At 42.8% G+C, this 21,629-nt stretch overlaps 1 protein-coding gene across 1 annotated transcript in view; it reads right to left on the bottom strand.

Annotated features, from left to right (window-relative positions):
* Window positions 1–21,629, bottom strand: part of dagla (diacylglycerol lipase, alpha) — a 482,446-nt gene that overhangs the window by 231,193 nt on the left and 229,624 nt on the right. The gene's annotated exons all lie outside the window — the stretch shown is intronic.

The following is a 21,629-nucleotide window of genomic DNA, read 5'->3' as shown; positions in this document are numbered from 1 at the left end:
TTAATCTACATACAGGAAACTGTGCGTTATCCGGCACCCACGGGACCGAGCTGCTGCCGTTGCCTCAAAACTGCCGTACTCTCCAGAGTTAATGTTGAGAGATACGGAGATTCTTATCTCCGTATTTGACAACAAACACTGTTGCTCAGCTGCTAAACACTCGGGTGTGGCCCTAAAGCGCTGTAGCTGAAGCTGTTGCTATAGCAACAGACCTTGCACAGCTTGACTGTTCAAACAAAGTAAAAAAAACAAACAAAAAGAATAAAAAACGGCTGCTGATTTTTGCCAGTGGCTACAGATTGCCGGATAGCTCACCTCCGGATAGCACAAAGTTTCCTGTATAAACTGGGCAAACCAAATTTGCAGTAATAGTGCGGAGGACAAATCATGGAATGTATGCAAGATAGTTTTCTAGATCAGTATGTTCAGGAACTAACTTGGGAACAGGCTATTTTTGATCTAGTATTGTGCAATGAGAAAGGGTTAATTAATAACCTTGTAGTAAAGGGGCCTTTGGGGAAGAGTGACCATAATATGATACAATTTTGAGTATGAAAGTGATTTCATTAAATCTGAAACAAGGGTCTTAAATCTAAACTAAGCAAACTATCTTTGGTTTATCCGGAGGTTAACTGTCCGGAATGCTCGAGCCACCGGCAAAAATCAGGAGCCGTTTCGTTAGTTTTTTTTTCTTTTCGTTGCTTTTTTTTCCACCAGTCAGGCTCTGCAAGGTCTCGCTGAAGCTGTTGCTAAGCTACAGAGACGCTTGTAAGGTATGGCCGACTGTTTAGAAGCTGCAACAGGGTTTGTTGCTAGATACGGAGCTCAAAATCTCCGTATGTTTCAACATTAGCGCTGGTTTGTCCGGCAGTTTTGATGGGACGGCAACAGCTCGGTCCCGTCGGTGCTGGATAGGACAAAGTTTCCTGTAGGTATGAGGGGTGAGTTAGCTAAGGTAGATTAGATTCGGAAACTACATTAAAAGGTATGACAGTCGACAAGCAATGGCTAGTTTTTAAAGAATACATAATTTACAACAAATATACATTCCTTTAAGGCACAAAAACCCCACAGGAAAAGTGGTCCAACCGTGGCTAACAAGAAGTTAAACATAGTATTAGAACAAAGGAAGAGGCTTATAATGTTGCCAAAAAGAGTAGTAAGCCGGAGGATTGTGAGGATTTTAGAATTCAGCAAAGGAGGACCAAGAAATTTACAAAGGGAAAATAGAATGAGAGTAAACTAGCAAGAGACATAAAAATACACTGTATAGCTTCTATAGGTATGTAAAAAGGAAAAGATTAGTGAAAGTAAATGTGGGTCCCTTACAGGCTGAAACAGGAGAAATTATAATGGGGAATAAGGAAATGGCAGAGAAATTAAACAAATATTTTGTGTCTGCCTTCACGGATGAAGACACAAAAAACTTCCCGGAAATAGTGGAGAACCAAGGGTCAAGCGAGAACGAGGAACTGAAAGAAATTTGTATTAGTAAAAAAAATAGTACAGGAAACTTTGGTTTATCCAGAGGTTATATGTCCGGAATACTCGATCTAACGGCAAAAATCAGCAGCCGTTTTCTATAAGTTTTTTTTTAGTTCTCGTTGCTTTTTTCCCCCCCCCCAGGTCAGGCACTGCAAGATCTGTAGCTATAGCAACAGCTTCAGCTAGAGACACTTGCAGCTGCAGCCGACTGTTTTGAAGCTGTTGCTAAGCAACAGGGTTTGTTGATTCACACGGAGCTTTTCAGTTCCGTATGTTTCAACATTAATGCTGGTATGTCCGGCACTTTTGATGGTACGGCACCAGCTCGGTCCCGTCAGTGCCAGATATCAGAAAGTTTCCTGTACTGGAGAAATTAATGGGCTGAAAGCCGATAAACCCCCATGATCTGATGGTCTACATCCTAGGGTTTTGAAAGAGGAGGCTATAGAGATAGTGGATGCATTGATTGTCATTTTCCAAAATTCCATAGATTCTAGAACGGTTCCCGCGGATTGGAAGGTAGCAAATGTAACCCCACTATTTAAGAAAGGAGGGAGAGAGAAAATGGGGAACTACAGACCAGTTAGCCTGACATCAGTAGTAGAGAACATGCTAGATTCTATTATTAAGGACATGGCAACAGGGCACTAAGAAAATATTATTAGGATTGGGCAGAGTCAACATGGATTTATAAAAGGGAAATTGTGTTTGACGAATCTGTTTGAGTTTTTTGAGGTTCTAACTCACAGAAATGATAAGGGGGAACCAGTGGATATGGTGTATTTGGATTTTCAGAAGGCATTCGATAAGGTGCCACAAAAGAGGTTATTAAACAAAATTAGGGCTCGTGGGACTGGGAGTAATATACCAGCATGGATTGAGGATTGGTTAATGGACAGAAAACAGAGAGTTGGAATAAACGGGTCAGTTTTGGGTTGGCAGGCTGTAACTAGTGGGGTACTGCAAGGATCAGTGCTTGGGCCTCAGCTATTCATAATCTATATCAATCATTTGGACGAGGGGACCAAATGTAATATATCGAAGTTTGCTGATGCTACAAAGCTGGGTGGGAATGTAAGTTGTGAGGAGGATGCAAAGAGGCTTCGGGGGATATAGCCAAGCTAAGTGAGTGGGCAAGAACATGGCAAATGGAATATAATGTAGAGAAATGTGAAGTTATCCATTTTGTTAAGAAAAATAAAAAAGCAGAGTATTTTTTAAATGGTGAGAGATTGGGAAATGTTGATGTTCAGAGGGACCTGGGTTGTCCTTGTACACAAATCATTGAAAGTTAACATGCAGGTACAGCAAGCAATTAGGAAAGCAAATTGTATGTTGGCCTTTATTACAAGAGGATTTGAGTACAAGAGTAAAGACGTCTTACTGCAATTATAAAGGGCCCTGGTGAGACCACACCTGGAGTATTGTGTACAGTTTTGGTTTCCTTACCTAGGGCTTGACTTGACAGGGTAGATGCAGGTTGGATGTTTCCCCTGGCTGGGGAATCTAAAACCAGGGGTCACAGTCTCAGAATAAGGGCCATTTAGGACTGAGATGAGGAGGAATTTCTTCACTCAGAGGGTGGTGAATCTTTGGAATTCTCTACCCGAGGGCTGTGGAGGCTCAGTCATTGAGTATATTCAAGACAGAGATCGATAGATTTTTGGATATTAAGAGAATCAAGTGAAGACGAGTAGTTATTAGAGTGCCAATAGGACTGGCGTTGAACTGGATTATTTGTTTGTCGAAGAAGTTTTCGTGTTCTGGTTAAAAGTAGTTTACTTGAAGTCTTAAGTGATTTTTTGATATGGTTGTGGGACTTTGTATATGGTGGTGTTATTTAGTGTTAAAGATATTAAGGGAATCAAGGGATATGGGGATAGTGCAGGAAAGTGGAGTTGAGGTTGATGATCAGCCATGATCTTATTGAATGGCGGAGCAGGCTTGAAGGGCCAAATGGCCTACTCCTGCTCCGATTTCTTATGTTCTTAATTTACGGATACCAGAGATCCTTTCCCGTGTGGCACCCTCTACAGGGGCTCTGTGGCGTGTGTGAGCAACAGCGTGTCTCTTCAACCAATCAAATTGAAGAGTCCTCACTGACATGCAGAGTCTAAACCAGGACGTATATATTAGAATATTTAATTCAATGTTAAATCATGTACAAAAAGCAAAACAAAATGAAGGAAAGAAAAATGGGATTGAGAAAGATAAAGGAAACAGAATTTATTTAAATTTTTATAAAATCGCTAATAATTAAAACCTGAAAGAATGAGACTCCACAATAGTAAAAGTAAATTTTTAGTGCCAAAGCGATTGTTTGGCAGTAATTAACATTTATACCATTAAAAATTCACTTACACGTGAATGGACAAACCCTAACTTTTTCTCACGTGTTTAGTGGGTAACTAGTGGAAAGTACCACAACTTCACTTCCATGTGTTTTAATGCTTAATCTCTCGGTGAGGTACCGGTGTAGCGAAGTTCGTGGAAGAGCGGGGCAAATCGGACAGCAACTTCCTGATTTCTGTGTTTAACTGCGCATATGCGGATGCTGGAAGCTGCTGTCCGATTTTTTTCCATAATAACGGCGAGCGCTTATAGCCTCACCATTATTCTTAATGCAAAATCCGGGCCAATGAATTAATTATTATAACTTACACTTTCCGCCGCAGTAAGGATTCTACAATCTGATTGGCTGAACAGACAAATTCTTGCTTGCCATGTTCACACAGGTCCTAGATCCACTGTAGAGGGTGCCGCGCTGTTTTGGCTATCTTGTAACTGCAAATTGCAGTGTAAAAGTCCACAGAAAATCCGTGGGCAAGTGTAAGCATAATAAATGGCGAGTACCGTTAACTGCAAAATCCGGGCCAATATCGTTAGATCACACTCCCTTGGCACTCTTTCTCTGGAACTGAATTTTCTCCAGAGAATGTAATCTCCATAATCCTAAACAAATCTAGCAGTTTCTCCTAGCTATTTTGTGTTGCCAAGTGCTATACTTATCTGTAGCCTGAGCAGACTTCCTCTAACTTGACATTGAATAGAGATAGTGGGTTACTTGCAGTACTCTCCAGTTATGATGTCACAGCCTCCAACCACGAGTTTCATTACATTAAATGAGCGAACAACGGTATAACAAGGGCTCCTGAGCGGGCAACTCCCTCGGGAGCTCCTTTGCTATGCAAATCTATCTTTGGCTATCCGTTGCCATCCTTTGTCCTTTCTCCCCCAATCGCCTTTCTTCCACTGTTGATGTTCCCCTGGCTCTAGCAGTAGATTAATTTTAGCCCTAACTACAAGTTTAAAGTTGCCTGGGCTAACTGCCCATCCCTCGACTTTGCCTGCTCTTTGTTTTCATCAGCGAGCACTGGATCTTTTCTCAAATTTGGCTTCCAAATTCCTGGACGTCAAGACTACGCTTCTCCACTGGACTACACTGTTAGACTCAGCTGCTGTGTGTCTCTGATCTGCTATTCAGTTGTTTAAGTTTTAAGGTAACTTTGTTTAGTTTACAGCCCATCCCCCACCACTGCAGTTCAATTCAATTCGCTTTATTGGCATGATGACAAGGTACATCTTATGTTGCCAAAGCATTGAAAAACATTCATGGTTGAACACATAAATAAGAAGATCTATCCATACAGTGTATAAACAGATATATCCCTGAGTGTATAAATATACATTCATATAATTTGTATATACTCTTTTCTTATATTTAGTGGTTGTCCCTCTGTTTATGGCAAGCTGTAACATAATGTGCCGCTAAGGTTACACAATTTCTCTCTTCCCCTAGTAGGTATGGGAGTTTTTGGTCGTCATTCAAATTTCTGAATTCCAGGCATATTTTTGTGAATTTTGGGTAGGAATTCTCCCTTATGCCCTGATATTTTCTACAAGCTGTGAGGAAGTGCATCTCTGTCTCCACCACTCCCTGACTGCAGTGAGAGCATATCCTGTCCTCTCTTGGTAGCCGGGTCTGCCTGTGTCTACCTTTTTCGATCGCCAGGCTATGTTCACTAAGTCTGTACATTGTCAAGGTTTTTCTCAGTTTGCTATCCTTTACCATGGTCAGGTAATCAGCCATGTTGTCTTGTCTGTTTAGGGCCAAGTAGCAATTGAGTTTGTTTTGGGTTTTTGTTGTTTCTGCCCAATATGACAGATACTTTTCCTTTTGCTTAGTAACGATTGTGTTGGGTCGAATTCTTTGTGTTACGCTGTCACTGTCCTGGGGCTGGTTATTGTTAGTGGTGTTAGCAGTTACTTCACTGAGTCCCAGGACTAGTTGACTGAGGGTATTCTTCTTTATGGTCCTCTCTTGGCATTTCAGGGCTTCGTAATGATAGCATTGGGGGTTGCTCATTTTTAGGTGTTTCCAAAATTTGGTGGCTCTTTTTTGGATAGTGATTATTAATGGATATTGGCCTAGTTCTGCCCTGCATGCATTGTTTACGGTTTTCCTTTGAGTCCGGAGGATACTTTTACAGAATTCTGCAAGTAGGATCTCAATTGGGTGTTTGTCCCATTTTGCAAATTCTTGTGTTAGCGGTCCCCACAACTCACTGCCATAAAGTGCAATTGGTTCAATTACTGATTTAAAAATTTTGAGCCAAATGCTAATTGGGATTTCTATTTGGATTGATTTTTTAATGGCATAGAAACCCTTCTTACTTTCTCTTTCAGTTCATTCACAGCCAGATGAAAATTTCCCGTAGAACTGATTTCTAAGCCCAAGTATGTGTAGTTAGTGGTTTGTTCAATTTTGGTTGTTCCTAGTGTGAAATTTATTTTGGGTCCCTGATGTCTGGATCTTTGCTGGAACACAAGGACTTTGGTTTTTTGGGGATTTGTCAGGGCCCAGGTCTGGCAGAACGACTCCAGCAGATCCAGGTTCTGCTGTAGACCCTCCTTAGTTGGTGACAGCAGAACCAGGTCATCTGCATAGAGGAGGAATTTAACCTTGGATTCATATAGGGTGAGGCCGGGTGCTGTAGATTGTTCAAGTAGTTTTGCCAATTCATTTATGTAAATATTAAAGAGTGTCGGTGAGATGGGAGAGCCCTGCGTCACCCCCCGCCCCTGTGGGAAGTATTTTGTTTGTTTGTCTCCAATTTTAACTGCACATTTATTGTTTGTATACATTGATTTAATTACATCATATGTTTTTCCCCCGACCCCGCTTTCGATAAGTTTCAGGAATAGACCGTCGTGCCAGATGGAGTCGAAAGCCTTCTGGAAATCTATAAAGCATGTGTAGATTTTGCTTTTGTTTTGATGAACATGTTTGTCAATTAGGGTCTGTAGGGTGAAGATATGATCTGATGTTCTATAGTTTGGTAGGAATCCAATTTGGCTTTTACTCAAGACATTGTGCTCCTCAAGGAAGTTTATAAGTCTTTTGTTTATGATACTACAGAATACCTTCCCCAGGTTACTGTTTACACAGATGCCTCGATAGTTATTTGGGTCGACTTTGTCCCCACTTTTGTATATGGGCATTATGAGTCCTTTGTTCCAGATATCAGGGAAGTAACCGACACTCAGAACCAAGTTGAAGAGTTTTAGGATAGCCAGTTTCATTTTATCGTCCGTGTGTTTAATCATCTCGCTTAGTATGCCGTCTGCACCGCAAGCTTTTCCTGGTCGCAGGTCCTTGAGTTTTTCAAATAGTTCTTTTTCTGTTATTATGGAGTCTAGCGGGTTTTGGTTATCTTTTATGGCCATTTCGAGCTTTTCCAGTTTTTTGCATATTTGGTGTTGCTCTGGTCTTAGTGTGTTTTTCTGGTATAATTTTTCAAAGTGGTTTTCCCATGTGTCTCCATTTTGAATGGCCAATTCGTCGTGTTGTTTTTTGTGTAATGTATTCCAGTTGTCCCAGAAACAATTGGAATCAATGGATTCCTCAATGGAGCTGAGTGTATTCTTAATATACTGCTCTTTTTTGGTTCTGAGTGTATTTCTGTATTGTGTTAGTGTCTGACAATAAGTAAGGTGTAATTCCTCGTTTTCTGGCTGTCTGTGTTTTTGGTTTGATATTTTTCTAAGTTTTTTCCTCATGTTATGGCAATCTGGGTGAAACCATTTTTCATAGTTTTTTGTTTTGGGTTTGTTCTTGCGAGCTTTCAAGTTTGACCTTGTTGCCAAGTTATCAAAAATATTATTTAGGTTATTCACTGCCCGGTTTACGCCTTCTTTATTGTGAGTGTATATGTTTTCCAGAAAGGTGTCCAAGAGAGCTTGAGTTGATTGATTGCTAATTGCTTTCTGGTATTTTTCCGTGCGGTTTTTGGCCCATCTGTACGATTTTTTGGCCCATCTGTACGACTTTTTGGTGTTGTACAGCTTACTGGGTTGTGTTTCTGTGTTGGTTGTTTCTGTCTTTTTAAGATATAGTAATTTGACTGTGGTCTGACAGTGTTGTTTGTGGTTTGACTGTGAATGCTCTGAAAGAGGATGGGTCCAAATCCGTAATCATATAGTCTACGGTGCAACAGCCAAGAGGTGAGCAATAGGTCGATCTTCCGAGGAGGTCTCCCATGAACCTACCATTGACAATGTATAGACCCAGGCTTCGACAGAGCTGCAGGAGCTGTTTTCTGTTAGTATTTGTCTGTTTGTCGTAGTTATGCCTGTATGGATGGGAAGGGATATCGAAGTGGTTATTCCCGAATATGTAATTGTTTCCCTGATTATTGGTGAAGTCTGGTTCTTCGCCAGTTCTTGAATTGAGGTCACCACAGGTCAACACGTTCCCCTGGGCCTGGAATTGGATAATCTCCCTCTCAATGTTGGAGAAGGTGTCCTCTTTAAAGTACAGGGATTCCATTGGGGGGGATATAGAGTGCGCAAATGAAAACCGCTTGAGTGTTAGAGATAATCCCCCTCTCAATTTTGAGCCACATGTGGTTTTCGCCCTTTTTTATAAATTTGATGCAATTCTTAAGCTCTGTTTTAAACCAAATCAGTATGCCTCCAGAGTCTCTGCCTTGGGTTACTCCTGGCAATTTATTGGAGGGGACCACCAGCTCTGTGTACCCTTGGGGACGGCCAGTGTGTCCTTCTCCTCTATACCAAGTTTCCTGTAAAATGATAATATCCAGATCTTTAGTTTCATCTATGAACTCTGGGGTCCTACTCTTCACGTCGAGCACCGAAGAGCGTAGACCTTGGATATTCCAGGTCGAAATATATAAGGATTTCATGTTAAGTTTGGTCTTTTACTATGATAGGTTAAAAAATGATATGTGTTTGTCGTGTCTAAATGGGGGAAAAAAAGATCATCTCAATTGTCTATAAATGCTAATACTACTTGGTTACAACTCTTTCTAGTAACTAGTCCTTAATTTATTTATTTATATTTATTTTTCATTTTCTGATCCATAAGGCGGAAGTAGATGCTGCTGCACGTCTGCCTAATGTCTCTTAATGGATTGTCTCTGCCTAAGGTATTGCGTACGTCCTGTGCATCTCTCCCTCTGTCTGGCTGGGGGCGGTCCTGTTCCCCTGTACGATAGGAGTGGTGCAGGTCTGATATTGTTGTTGTGCATGGGGATCCTCTCTGGTCCCGGTTGGTGTGGTGGTGGTCTCTGTAGTAGTCCTGGTATGTACCCCGCTGATCTCTGGTGGTTGGGGGTCCTCCTGGAGTCTGGGTATGGACCCGGTTAAAAGCGACGTCCTTCAGGGCTTTAGCAAAGATCGATATTCGTTTCCTGTGGATATGGACGTGGTCGTGAAGACATTCCACATCGAGGGTGGGGTGTTGGGCCAGGTGCACGTTGTGTTTTAATTCAGTCTCTTGCTATGCTGGCATTTATCTCACAAATTGTTTTGTTGTTAAAGTCTGTTCTCGGCAATATTGTGGAAACAGTGATTCTAGTGTTTGGGAATGTATTGCTTGCCTTCTCAATCACTGCTCTGAGCGATGTTGCTACCCCTTTCTGCTGGGCCTTTAGGTCATTTGTGCCAGTGTGTATTATTATGTGTTGGGGGGAGCCTAATCGGGTTTTGGTCAGCCATTCCAGGGCTCTGTCTGTTGTTGGGCACCGGATCTTTTTTACTATACGTCTAGGGAAGAGCTTTTTCTCCCATAGAAATTTCCCATTTGAGTCTATGAGTATTACGATGTCAGCCTTGTTGGTGTTTACTGTCTGGTGGCTTTCGCCTGGTTGTGTGTTGGACTGTGGTGGTCGTGTCTGGTGTGTGCGCTCCTCTTGTGAGCGGCTCACTTGTGGTTCCACAGTGGTGGGGGAAGACTGAGCTTCAGTATGCTGGTCGGTATGTGTGGCACCCCCTGTATTGTGTGTCTGCTGCTGTTGTTCAGTGTGGGAATGCAGCTGTTCAGTCGGGCTCTGTATTGTCTTATCTCTAGCCTCTGGCTGCTGGTCTAATGGTGCTATCTCTCCCCTATGGCTCTCTTTGTTTTTCTGCAGCTCTTTCACGTGATTCCCAAGTAGATTCAGCTCTCTCCTGTATCTCTCCCTCTCTTGCTTTTGTTCATGTTTCAGTTTAAGGACCTCCTCTCTAAGTTTAACCAGCTCTGTCTCCACTGGTTAAATTTATCCTTTAGTTGGATCTGGCTGTGTGATCCCAGGGTGTGTCCCCGGTCGGCACTGGAGGGCTCACTCACTTCCTGGCTAGGCTGCTCTTCTCTTGGTGAGCTGGAAGTGGTAGGGCTGGAAGTGGTAGGGGGGGTATGTGTGGCTTCCTCCCTGGTAATTACGCTGGGGTTGGTCAACTGTACCATGTGGCTGTGGGGCCCCGGGGTGAGTGTCTGGTTAGAACTGTGTGGCTCGTTCACCTCCTGACCAGGCTGATTTACTCCTGGTGAGTTGTCAATGGTGGGGGGAGTGCGAGTCGCTTTTTCCCTGTTAGCCACTCTGGGGCTGTTCCTTCCCCTCTCAGTTATTTCTTTCAGTGTCTTGAAGGCCGTTTCAAAGTCGTCGAGGTTGCCTTGCACCAATATTGTTCCGTTATTGTACATGTTGACAGTCGTGGTTGCACTGTCCGGGTCCCCTGGTTTCTTAATTTTCAGTTTGGACCCATTAGCGGTTCTTTCCTGCTTAACCCTGGTATAGTGTGATTTTATTGCTGTGATCCAAGCCGCTGACTGATCTGAGTAAAAAAACGAGATTACACTTTTTCCCAGTGCTGTACCAGTCAGCAAAGAGTGTTTCTGGTGTTGCTTGAGCGATTTTTTAGCATTTTTTTTGGTGTTGGGGGGAATCTGGAAGAGTTTGCTCTCAGTGTGCCTCGGGAGCTGCTGTGGCTCCTCTGATTCGCTCATTTTTAGTAGCGTATAGGTAGAAATTATTGTTGACCTTAGAATAAGCTTTTCTGGGGCCCCGGGTTTGGTGTTTCCCTCTCCCGGCTCGCGAACTTTCCCAGGCCCCGGACTCGCTCACTCTCCAGGCCCTCCCCAGGCCCCGTACGCACTGTCCTGGTCTGCGCCTGGGAGTTGCTGTTTCCCGGTGTCTCCCGGCTGCTCCCCTCCCCCTCAGAGGTCTCTGAGCCTTTGTCCTGGCCCGGCTCCTCGGGCCTTTCCCTGGCTTCAGTTACCTGCTGAGCTTATGACTGCCCTACTGGTTTTTCAGCTTTATTTTGCTATAGTGTGGCACACCTCCTGGCTCTTAATTTCCATGGAAATACCTCTAGCAGTGCATCCTCTGATATTCTACCCTTCAAATAGCTTCTGGACTCACTCGTCGTGCACACCTGTCTCTGAACCTGGACATCAGTTTGTTAATGTTCCAAGCTGACTCCACCCTATCTATGTCAACTTTATCCCACCACAGGACCTCTGACTCCCTCCTACTGTCTCCTCTCTATTCCCCGTTTATTACCAGGACATATCTATCCTAATCTTGCTATGAAACTTTGCCTATGTAACTTGAGTTTCTGTGCCCATTCGCATGAGCGTTTTGGCTGCCGCTCCGGACCCAAACCCATCATTTCTATTTCTCCTTTATTTTCTCCTTTTCTCTTTACCCCTCCTAGGCCCCTACATGCCTCCTTTCATTTCTCCCCTCAGGTAGTCTGCCCTCCCAAATCCCTACCCTAACCCTGCAGCACTCCTCAACCTTCTTACTCTCCTGTCGCCATCCCAAGCTTGACTCCCTCTTAGATAAGCCTACTGCTTCCCTCTGTGCTTCTCTTAGCGCTCTCTGAAGGGCGCATTGAGGCACCCATCGCTGCCTCCTTTTGAGCAGCAACCTTAACTGTCCCATCCTAATCTCTCGCTAACATTCCCGCCCAGCAGAACCGCTGGGGACTAATCTTGCCAATCTCTTTCCCGTTCCACTTACCCCTCTCAATGCTGATCCTGTAGACTCTGCCAGCGGATCAGCTATCACCACCTCTCCCTCCAGAATTTCCGTTCATTTTATGGCCCTTGCCATACATGAGTTTATTGCGGATGATTGCATCGACAACATGGCCTTAACGGAAACCTGGCTGACAGGCGCGGACACCTTCCTGCTTAATGAAGCCTCCCCGCCTGGCTATACATTCCACCACCTGCTCCACCCAAACTACCGCAGTGGCGATGTGGCTCTCATCACCAAATCACACCTCGGTCTGTCCTCATTCTTCTATGCACCTTCTCCTCCTTTGAACATCTCACCTCTCCTTTAAAATCCTCGTTCTCTACCGCCCACCCAAGTACCACGCCAAATTTCTCTGAGAAATCTTCACTGCTTTCCTCCCTCAGTCACTGCACCAAGCGACTTCTCATCCTCGGTGATTTCAACCTCCATCTCAACTCATCTTGCACTCTTTCCTTTGAGTTCACCCAACTTCTCTTCCTGGTCCCCATGTTAGCTGATATTGTTGATGGTTCCCTCTCCTCCGATACTATCTCCAACCCCCCCCCCCCCCCCCCGCTTCAAATCTGCTGCCTATTCAAAAAACCCACCCTTGATCCCTCTGTCCTTGCAAACTACTGCCTATTTAGGTGGATATGAAAGATCCCATGGTACACTGGGATGTCCTAAGGATGTGCTAAAGGTGCAACATAAATGCAAACTCTTTATTTGTATAAATGGTTTGAAAAGAAATCAAGTATTTGAGTGAAGAAAGAAATAATTTGCATTTATATAGCATCTGAACATAGCCTCGGGACATCCTGAGTGCTTCAAAGCCAGTGGATTAATTTGGAAGCACAGTGAATGTTGATATGTAAGCAACTCTGCAGCCAAATTGAACACAGCATGGTTCCCCAAATAGAATTGACTTAAATGGCCAGATAATGGCCCTGAATTTCCAATCGGAGGCTTCCTGCGGGCAAATGCCGCCAATCGGAAAAAATCTACGAAGTTACCTGCTGGTTCCATAGATCCCGAGGCTTGTGATCCTGGGTCTCTCCTCTTGGAAATGCGCAGAGGCCCACGTGTCCCAGGGGCGCATGCAGCTCGCATACGCCCCTGGGATCACGTGGGCCAGACGAACCAATGAAGGAAGGGAATCCTTCGTACTTTTGACAGTTCTGTACGCACAGAACTGTCAAAAGATTGAATGGGGATCACATTTAAAAACACACTAAAACATATATTTCAATTTTAAAAAACATTAAATATTTAAAATGACATTTAATTAAATATTTTAAACAAAAATTTAATCTTTTGAAAAAAGTTATGTTTTTATGGGGCTAAAAATAAACTTACCTTTTTGAAGAGTATTTTTAATTTATAAATGAGTTATCAAATTTCATTTTTTTTTAAACTCTTAAGCTGGTAAAAGCAGGTGCTTTTACCAGGTGTAAGAACTTGTGAGTGGAAGTTGAGCAAAAAGCGCAACTTTCCACCCGCAGAGGCACTTTTCCTGCACATGCAGATGATCGGTCAAGAGAATTCTTGGACAGATCACAAGTGCCGGTTTTCACCGCATGCACTTCGCATGCTTTTGAAACCGGCACTTGCGCGTCCCCCATGGGCGCGTACACACCTATAGGGGACGCAAAATCCGGCCCAATGTGTTTTTGACATTTCGTTGAAGAAAGAGTCCTAGCTAGGATAGGAGAGCTTCCTACTCTTTCGTATAGTGCCTAGGGATTTTTTCTGTCCACCTGAGAAAGCATTCAGGGACCTGGTTCTCATCCAAAAGACAGCAGTTCTGACAACGTAGCACTTTCTCAGTACTGCACTGATGTATCAGCCCAGCTTATGTGCTCAAGTTCGTAGTGGGACTTGATTTCATAACTGAACCCAGACTCAACTATTTCAATGCTACCTTGGCCAGTCTCACATCTTCCATAAACTTGGTAAGATCCAAAAGGTCTGCTACCCGTATCCTAACCCACACCAAGTCCCGCTCACCTGTCACCTTTGCGCTCTCTGACCTACACTGGCTCCCGGACCACCAACGCTTTAAATTAAAATCCTCATTCATGTTCAAATCCATTTATGGCCTCACCCTTCCCTATCGTCATAACCTGCTCCAGCCCTCCAAGAGCTTTGCGTTCTTGCAACGCTGGCCTAATACGCATTCCCCAGTACCTTCGTCCCACCATTGACAGTCGTGCCTTCACTTGTCTAGGCCCGAAGCTCTTCAATTCCTTCCTAAACCTCTCCACCTCTCTTCCTTTGAGACCCTTCTTAAAACCTACCTCTTTGACCAAGCATTTAGTCACCAAACCTAATAGCTCCTCCTTTGGCTTTTTGACTGATTACACACCTGTGATGTGCCTTGGAACATTTTTCTACATTATAGGCAGTATATAAATGCAAGTTGTTTCTAACTCAAAGGCGAGACTGCTACCAAGTGAGCAAAGCTGACACAAAATTAGAATTTGCTGAGCTCTATTTTAAAAATGGAACTGGTGGATATAAGTCTACTTACCCAACATTTTAAATGAACAGTACATGTTTTGAGAGACAGTTCTTAAATATGAATTCTACATGATCTAGGTCTATTCACATACAATTCAATTCAATCCTTAATCCTCTGACGGTTAATTGGTGAAAGCAATGGCCCGGATTTTGCAGAAGGAATAACGGTGAGGCTATCAGCGCTCACCATTATTATGGAGTAAATTAGACAGCAACTTCCGGTGTCCACATATGCACAGTTAAATGCGGAAATCAGGAAGCTGCTGTCCAAGTTGCCCTGCTCCTCCACAAGTTTCGCTACACTGGTACCTCACCGAGAAACTCGGTTTTCAAACACATGACGGGCGTGAGGTTGCAGTACTTACCCAATAGATACCCACTAAACTCGCCAGAAAAAGTGTTAGGGCTTGTCCATTCAAGTGTAAGTGAATTTTTAACTGTGTGATAAGCAATGTGCCCTTTAAGCTGCGCAGCGCTCCAGGGAACCCGCGCAGCTGGCTTGCAGCTTTTCAATGTAAAAACACGCATGCACGGTATTTTGAATGGTCCATGCAGCTCCTTAAAGGGGCCGTGAGGCGCCAAAAAAACTTAGAGGGAATATTGGTAATAAGTCTTAATTACTGCCAAACAACCTTTTTCAGCAGTGATGTTTGCTATGCTGCTGATAAAAATTCATTAAAAAATTCATTTTTAGTTAAAACCTTTACCTGATGAAACAAAAAAGTGGGAAAAAGGGATGGATTTTTGTTTTAAAAACTAGACTTTTGGTGTCAGTCTTGTACTTTAGAAATTTATGGCAGTGACAAAACTACCACAGTTTTATAATATCACTAAAAGGATGTTCAATTGAAAAGCTCATGAAGTTATAATAGGCCACCTGCCCTGCCCTCTCCCCAACACCACTTCCTTCTTGATTCAGCACCACTGTGAGCAGCGGACAGAATGTACAACTCAAGAAAAGAGTTCAACACTATTGGATGCTTTTGCCTCAAGATAAAGCTCATTTATAATTCCAAGATTTTTTCAGAATTATCTTGTGCCCACATCATAAACTAAAATCAACAAAAAATAATCCCCATTGCTGGTACGTTCTGGTAGGTGTAACTTAAAGATTAGAACAATGTTATTTCTTTTTTGTTAATAAGCACTTGAAAACATTAAATATCCTTAGTTAGCCAAGGCTAAGATTAACAAAATAAGAGTTGACTTTTAAACATAATCTCCAGATAATTAAAAAAATCTTCAGCCATAAACAAATGTTTGTGATGTTTCTTCCTGAAAGTTTTACAATTCAGTACAGAGAGTCGGGATAAATGGGTCATTTTCTGGTTGGCAAACGGTAACTAGTGTGGTGCCACAAGGATCGGTGCTGGGGCCCCAACTATTTACAATCTACATTAATGACTTGGATGAAGGGGTCAAGTGTAATGTAGCCAAGTTTGCGGATGATACAAAGATGGGTGGGAAAGCAAGTTGTGCAGAGGACTCAAAGCATGTGCAAAGGGATAGAGACAGGCTAGGTGAGTGGGCAAATATTTGGCAGATGGAGTATAATGTGGGAAAGTGCGAGGTTATCCACTTTGGCAGTAAAAATAAAAAAGCAAACTATTATTTCAATGGAGAGAGATTACAAAATGCTACAGTTCAGAGGGACCTGGGGGTCCTTGTGCATGAAACACAAAAAGTTAGCATGCAGGTACAGCAAGTAATCAAAAAGGCAAATGGAATGTTGGCCTTTATTTCAAGGGGGTTGGGGTATAAAAGCAGGGAAGTCCTGCTACAACTGTACAGGGTATTGGTGAGACCACACCTTGAGTACTGCGTACAGTTTTGGTTTCCTTATTGAAGGAAGGATACACTTGCATTGGAGGCAGTTCAGAGACGATTCACTAGGTTAATTCCAGAGATGAGGGGTTTGACTTGAGGAAAAGTTGAGCCTATACTTGTCCTGACGAAGGGTTTCGACCTGAAACGTTGACTCTGTTTCTCTCGCCACGGATGTTGCCTGGCCTGATGAGTTTTTCCAGCGCTTTCTGTTGTTATTTGGGCCGATACTCATTGGAATTTAGAAGAATTAGAGGTGATCTTATCGAAACATACAAGATACTGAGGGGGCTCGACAGGGTAGATGCAGAGAGGATGTTTCCCCTCATGGGGAAATCCAGAACTCGGGGGCACAGTCTCAGAATAAAGGGTCGCCCTTTTAGAACTGAAATGAGGAAGAACTTCTCTCAGAGGGTTGTAAATTTGTGGAATTCTCTGCCCCAGAGAGCTGTGGAGGCTGGGTCATTAAATACATTTAAAGTGGAAAGACACAACTTTTTGCAAGGTAAGGGAGTGAAGGGTTATGGGGAGCAGCTTTAAGCCCTAGATCAGCCATGATCTTATTGAATGACGGAGCAGGCTCAAGGGGCCAAGTGGTCTATTCCTGCTCCTATTTCTTATGTTCTTATATGCAGTAACTGCAGGTGAACTGCCTGAGTTAGCATATTCCAATATGTTCTTTGGGGGAAAACAATTTTCTAACTTACACTATTCAATTATCTCGAAGCTGGAATTGCTCACCTCTCCCATTCTTTCATTCCTCCTGCTATCTTCAGTCTTTTAAAATCCAGGTTTAGAATCACCTGATCAGAACTTCCTGATTTACTGCATCAATCTGTCATTTGTAATTCAATAGGTTCCTTTTGAATTTAATTGCTTTGCACCTCCTCTTCCTATTTCTGTGTCAATCATTTAGTTTTGACGCCTATTTACAATTCCTTTAAATAAGCTAACAGGATATAAAGGGGATACCTGCTAATAATATTCCGATCAACTCCACAGAGTACATTACCTCGATTGTTAACACATTGTTTTGACACTTGTGCTAAGACAATCCTTACAATAACATCTCAATCTACAATACTTCAAATTCATATCAATGCTAACTGTACTGTAATTTACTACTGGTTAATCTCCTGTGGCTTTCCAGAAAGGTAGGCAAGACCAATTTGAATTTTTCAGGTTAAGCAGCGTTAGAGGGGTGGGGAATAATAGAACCAGTGTGGGGAAGGGGAAGAACAAGGAGAGGGGAAACAGGAAGAAAAGGGTGGGGAGGGGATAAGAAGGGTTGGGGAGGAAGAGGGAGGATAATTCACATCACTCAGGGTAGGGGGATTGAGGCATGGAACAGGCAGCCATCAGCTGAGAAGTACAGCCATTGAGGTGAGGGATACTGTGAATGGGAAATGCAGTCAGGAGGGAGACCCCTCTGTTTCCACTGCTTTCCCTATTTTTATGTTGCCAACAAATTTCATCAGCTTCCATTTACTTTTGTTATCCAGATCATTGCAATGTGCATTATAAATTACAACCACTAACACCTGTAGAACCACACTCAACACTTCGCAGTATGCCATCACACCTAGCATGAACACTCGCTAGTTCCATTTTTTTTAATTTGCTTTTTATTGAAGTGCTGTCACTTTTACCTTAATCAGAAGTCTTTCATGAGATGTTTTCTAAAACCTTCCTGACAATCTAAGTGAACTATATCACAAGGAGGTCCATAAGCAGCACTTTACTGAAACACTAATGACATGCCTGCCATTTTAAGTATCAAATAACTTAGTATTTTTGCAAAAAAGTGTGATTTATTCCATATATTACTATTCTGAAAAAAATATTCTAGCCAATGAACATTCAACTTCAATGAAAATAACCACACTCCCTGCCACAATAACTATGCAATGGATACATGATTAGCTTTGCAGGAAAATTGATGGTACTTCAACATTTGGCTGGTTAATCTCCTGTGTGGCTGAGAGGCCATAACATAATTAGCAAACTGCAACAGTCCCATTTATCAGGGCTCTCCTTATTAACAGACATCTGTCAATATCTGACTTCAAAATGTTGAGATCAATTGATAGTTTCCTGAAGATACAATGGGTATACTTACTACACAGTGTCCAGGAAGGTTCCAAGTTTGATCTGTGGTCTGTGCAATGTCAGCTCATATCAGCCAGGGTACCACAGAGGGCACTACGATTTGCATCAGCATCCTTGAGCTGAGAGTGGGGTAAAATCACCGTAGGTTTTCACTCCCGATTGCCATCCAGCAACTCCTGTTTGAAAGTTAAGTGGGTGCCAGCTGAAGACCAGGTCTGGCTCAGCTGTGATGCTCTCCAAGATCAAATAACCTGGTAATATGGACTGCGTAGGCTTGCACATGAAAATCACCACTTGGGCAAGGTACAAGAGATCTGACACCACCCATGAAACGGTACTCTAAAATGAGTCAACATCTTCAAGAGAGGAGATGGGAAAATAGTGGCAGATTTTCTTGGGTCTCTGCATCTGCTGTCCCAGCTCTTCTGAAGATGCTGATTCATTTTGGAGTATCCATGAAAAGGAATTTCTTCCATTTAAATCAATGTGAGGAAAATTGGTCGAGTTCCTTTACAGGCATGTGCTCCAACTCACCCGATTTTCCGATATTTCCTGTGCTCAGGCGATTCAGTGCACCTGGGTGTGGACCCAAGAAAATCTCCCTTATAGTTTTAAAATAATCAATTGTTGGCCAAGATACTGCCTCTTCTGAAGGAAACTCCCAAATAATAATAAATGTACAGATTACAGTTTCTTAATGAATAGTCTGAATGACAATCTGTAGATTTTTTTTTCATGCATGTGCACACTCAGGAATTGCAAAGGAAATTCAGTATCTTTAAAAAGTAAAAATTAACATTGAGCATGTGCTTCAAAAAGAATCCAGTCTGGATGCTTCTTACATTAAATACCTTAAATCTACGACCCCATGTCCTGTGACATGTACTGTTCTCGCATGGTTTCACTTCAATCCATTAGGCTACACCTGTGAGGCCGTCTCAATTCCAGCGCTGGAAATCAATTACTGAAACTGAAAAGTTTGAGAGGCAGACTACACAAGAGAGCAGTAAAAAGGCTGTCAGCTACTACCGAAACAGTAAAGACGTCCAAACAGTAGTGCATTTTTCTCAGGATGATTTTCAAACTGGGCAACAGACAGAGCTGTGATCTTAGAAAGGAAATGACGTCAGGACAAGCTCAAAAGCAAGGAGAAAAATTTGGAAGTCCCTCTGCTGCAACCTGCTGTAGTATGCATCACTAAACAGCAGCCATTACTAAAAAGGAAAATGAAAAAGAAAATCAAGGAACCAAACACAGCCAGATTTATTTTTGTATTAAAAGCAAAATTTGTGTTGTTGACTTCCATGAGGCTTTTTTTTTAAACTTTAGTGAAGCTTATTGATCCACAGCACTTCACAATAAATTCCGACACAAGGAGTCCATTCAGCAAGCAGGGTAATTGGCTATGAACAACATCATTGTCTGGATTTTCAGACACCAATTATCCATAACGCGCTTGAATTTTTGATGGGCTGGCTGCTATAGGTGGGGGTAGGGAAAGAACCTCTATGACATCTCCAGACATTGAAAAGTTATCAAGTTAAAGATGCTGCAGCAATAGCCAGCCACACCAGTTTTTTATCGCAAAGGATTTTTGCGTTAGTAAACTGAAAAGAGAACTCACAGGTATGAATCATGCTGGTGACTCACCAGTTACAGCAGCAGAAAGGCACTTTTATAGTTTTAGAAAATATATGTTTCCCAAATCTGCATAGTCTAACTTCACCTTCTGCTGGTTATAATCATGACTCAGATTTATTAGAATAATAAGACATTGAACCATGAAAACTTTGGCATTGATCCCATCCTGTCAAGCCAAATAAGCAGCAATTTCAGAATCCCAGAGGGGTGTTTGTTTGTATGGGTGGTGGGGGGGTTAGAGGGAGACGTGGAAGTGACAGGGCATAAGCACTATTCTGTATGAATGGCTGGAGAGAGCAAGATGTGTTTTTGGTGGGAGTATTGTAATTCGGGTGTTCCCCCAACACTCTACTCAGGTTCACAGTATGTGGGTTGCACAGCATGTGCTCCTGTTCACCCTGTTAGATTGTAGCATTTCGGTGTCAGACTGTCACATTCAGGTGAAAACTAATAGGAACATTTATTTCCAAGCACATTAGACAAAAGCAGAACATAGCAAGAGAGCAGCAATAAAAATACTCCCCGGCAGGACCTTACGCTGAGATCCAGGGACAGAAATAAATGTTTTGCTATCGTACAGAAATAAATGTGCAGCTTTCAAGCCGTAACCAGAGGACACCCAAGGCTCAAGAAACGTCCTGGGGGAGTAAAAAATTATCAGGAATCTGCTAGATTCAACTTTCAGCTGTTCCTGGGATTCTGGTCCCAGCGTAAGCTCCAACACCTGGTTTCTTGGAGCTACCCTCCACTGGGGCCTCCAACGGTCAGGTGACCAGGAAAGTGAGATGTGAACACCTCCTTCCTGCCTGATCTGAATGGTTACGTACTTAAGTCGACTCCAGGCACAGGCCCAGATAGGAATGTCAAGAAAATCCCAACATAATATAGTGGGGTGTAGGGTTGCAAAATTCTGGGAATTTTTAAAAGAGGAAACTTTCCATGGGAATTTTCGGGAATTTAGAGTTTTTTTGCACACTGATGGTTTTTGTCTCTGACCCTTATATTATCTTTGTCGTCAAAATAGACATACTGTTCCATACAAATAAACAGGTTTTCAAAACTTTATTTCGGTTATAATTTTGAACTTTATTGAACCCCCACAAAAAGACCCATCTAAAATAAAATAAAAAGAGCGTCAGCTTATTTAGCCTGTAATTTGTCCTTATTTTGTCCCTTTGAGTCTTCTACTCGTGAGTCTTCTACTCCTCATTGCTCCTCCTGATTCTCTGACTCTGGCTCTGGCGTGTCCATTTCCTCCTCTGTCAGTGTCTAGCTGTGTGGTGGACACTTCTGTATCTGGCTCAATAAGTTGTAGGTTCGCCCGGATAGCCACCAGTTTCTCCACTCTCTTGTTAGTCAGCCTGTTGCGCACCTTTGTATGCGTATTCCCAAAAAGTGACCAGTTTCGTTCAGAGGCCGCTGATGAAGGTGGGATTTGGAGTATCACCGATGCAATAGGTGACAGGGCCTCAGATGCACAAAGTCCCTTCCACCAGGTATGTGCACTGATATGCTTGCATATTCCCATATCCCATCCCCATTCCAAAGACCTTGCTTGGTAGAGAACTTTGCCAGACTTCCCAGAACTTTGCCCACATCCAGATTGAGATGGTGTGAGAGGGTAGAAATCACACTGTCAGCACTGTTGATCTGTTCTCCAGAAAGTATTGGTCTCCCAACATGCTTTGGGTCCAGCATGTATGCTGCAGCATGAATCAGGGCAGCACGGTGGCATAGTGGTTAGCA

The sequence above is a fragment of the Somniosus microcephalus genome, chromosome 15 (genome assembly GCF_052327205.1).
Source record: "Somniosus microcephalus isolate GS21.2 chromosome 15, FLI_Smic_1.0, whole genome shotgun sequence".
Taxonomy (NCBI): Eukaryota; Metazoa; Chordata; class Chondrichthyes; order Squaliformes; family Somniosidae; genus Somniosus; species Somniosus microcephalus.
The sequence above is the reverse complement of the archived record's forward strand: the minus strand, read 5'-3'. Positions and strand labels throughout refer to the sequence as shown.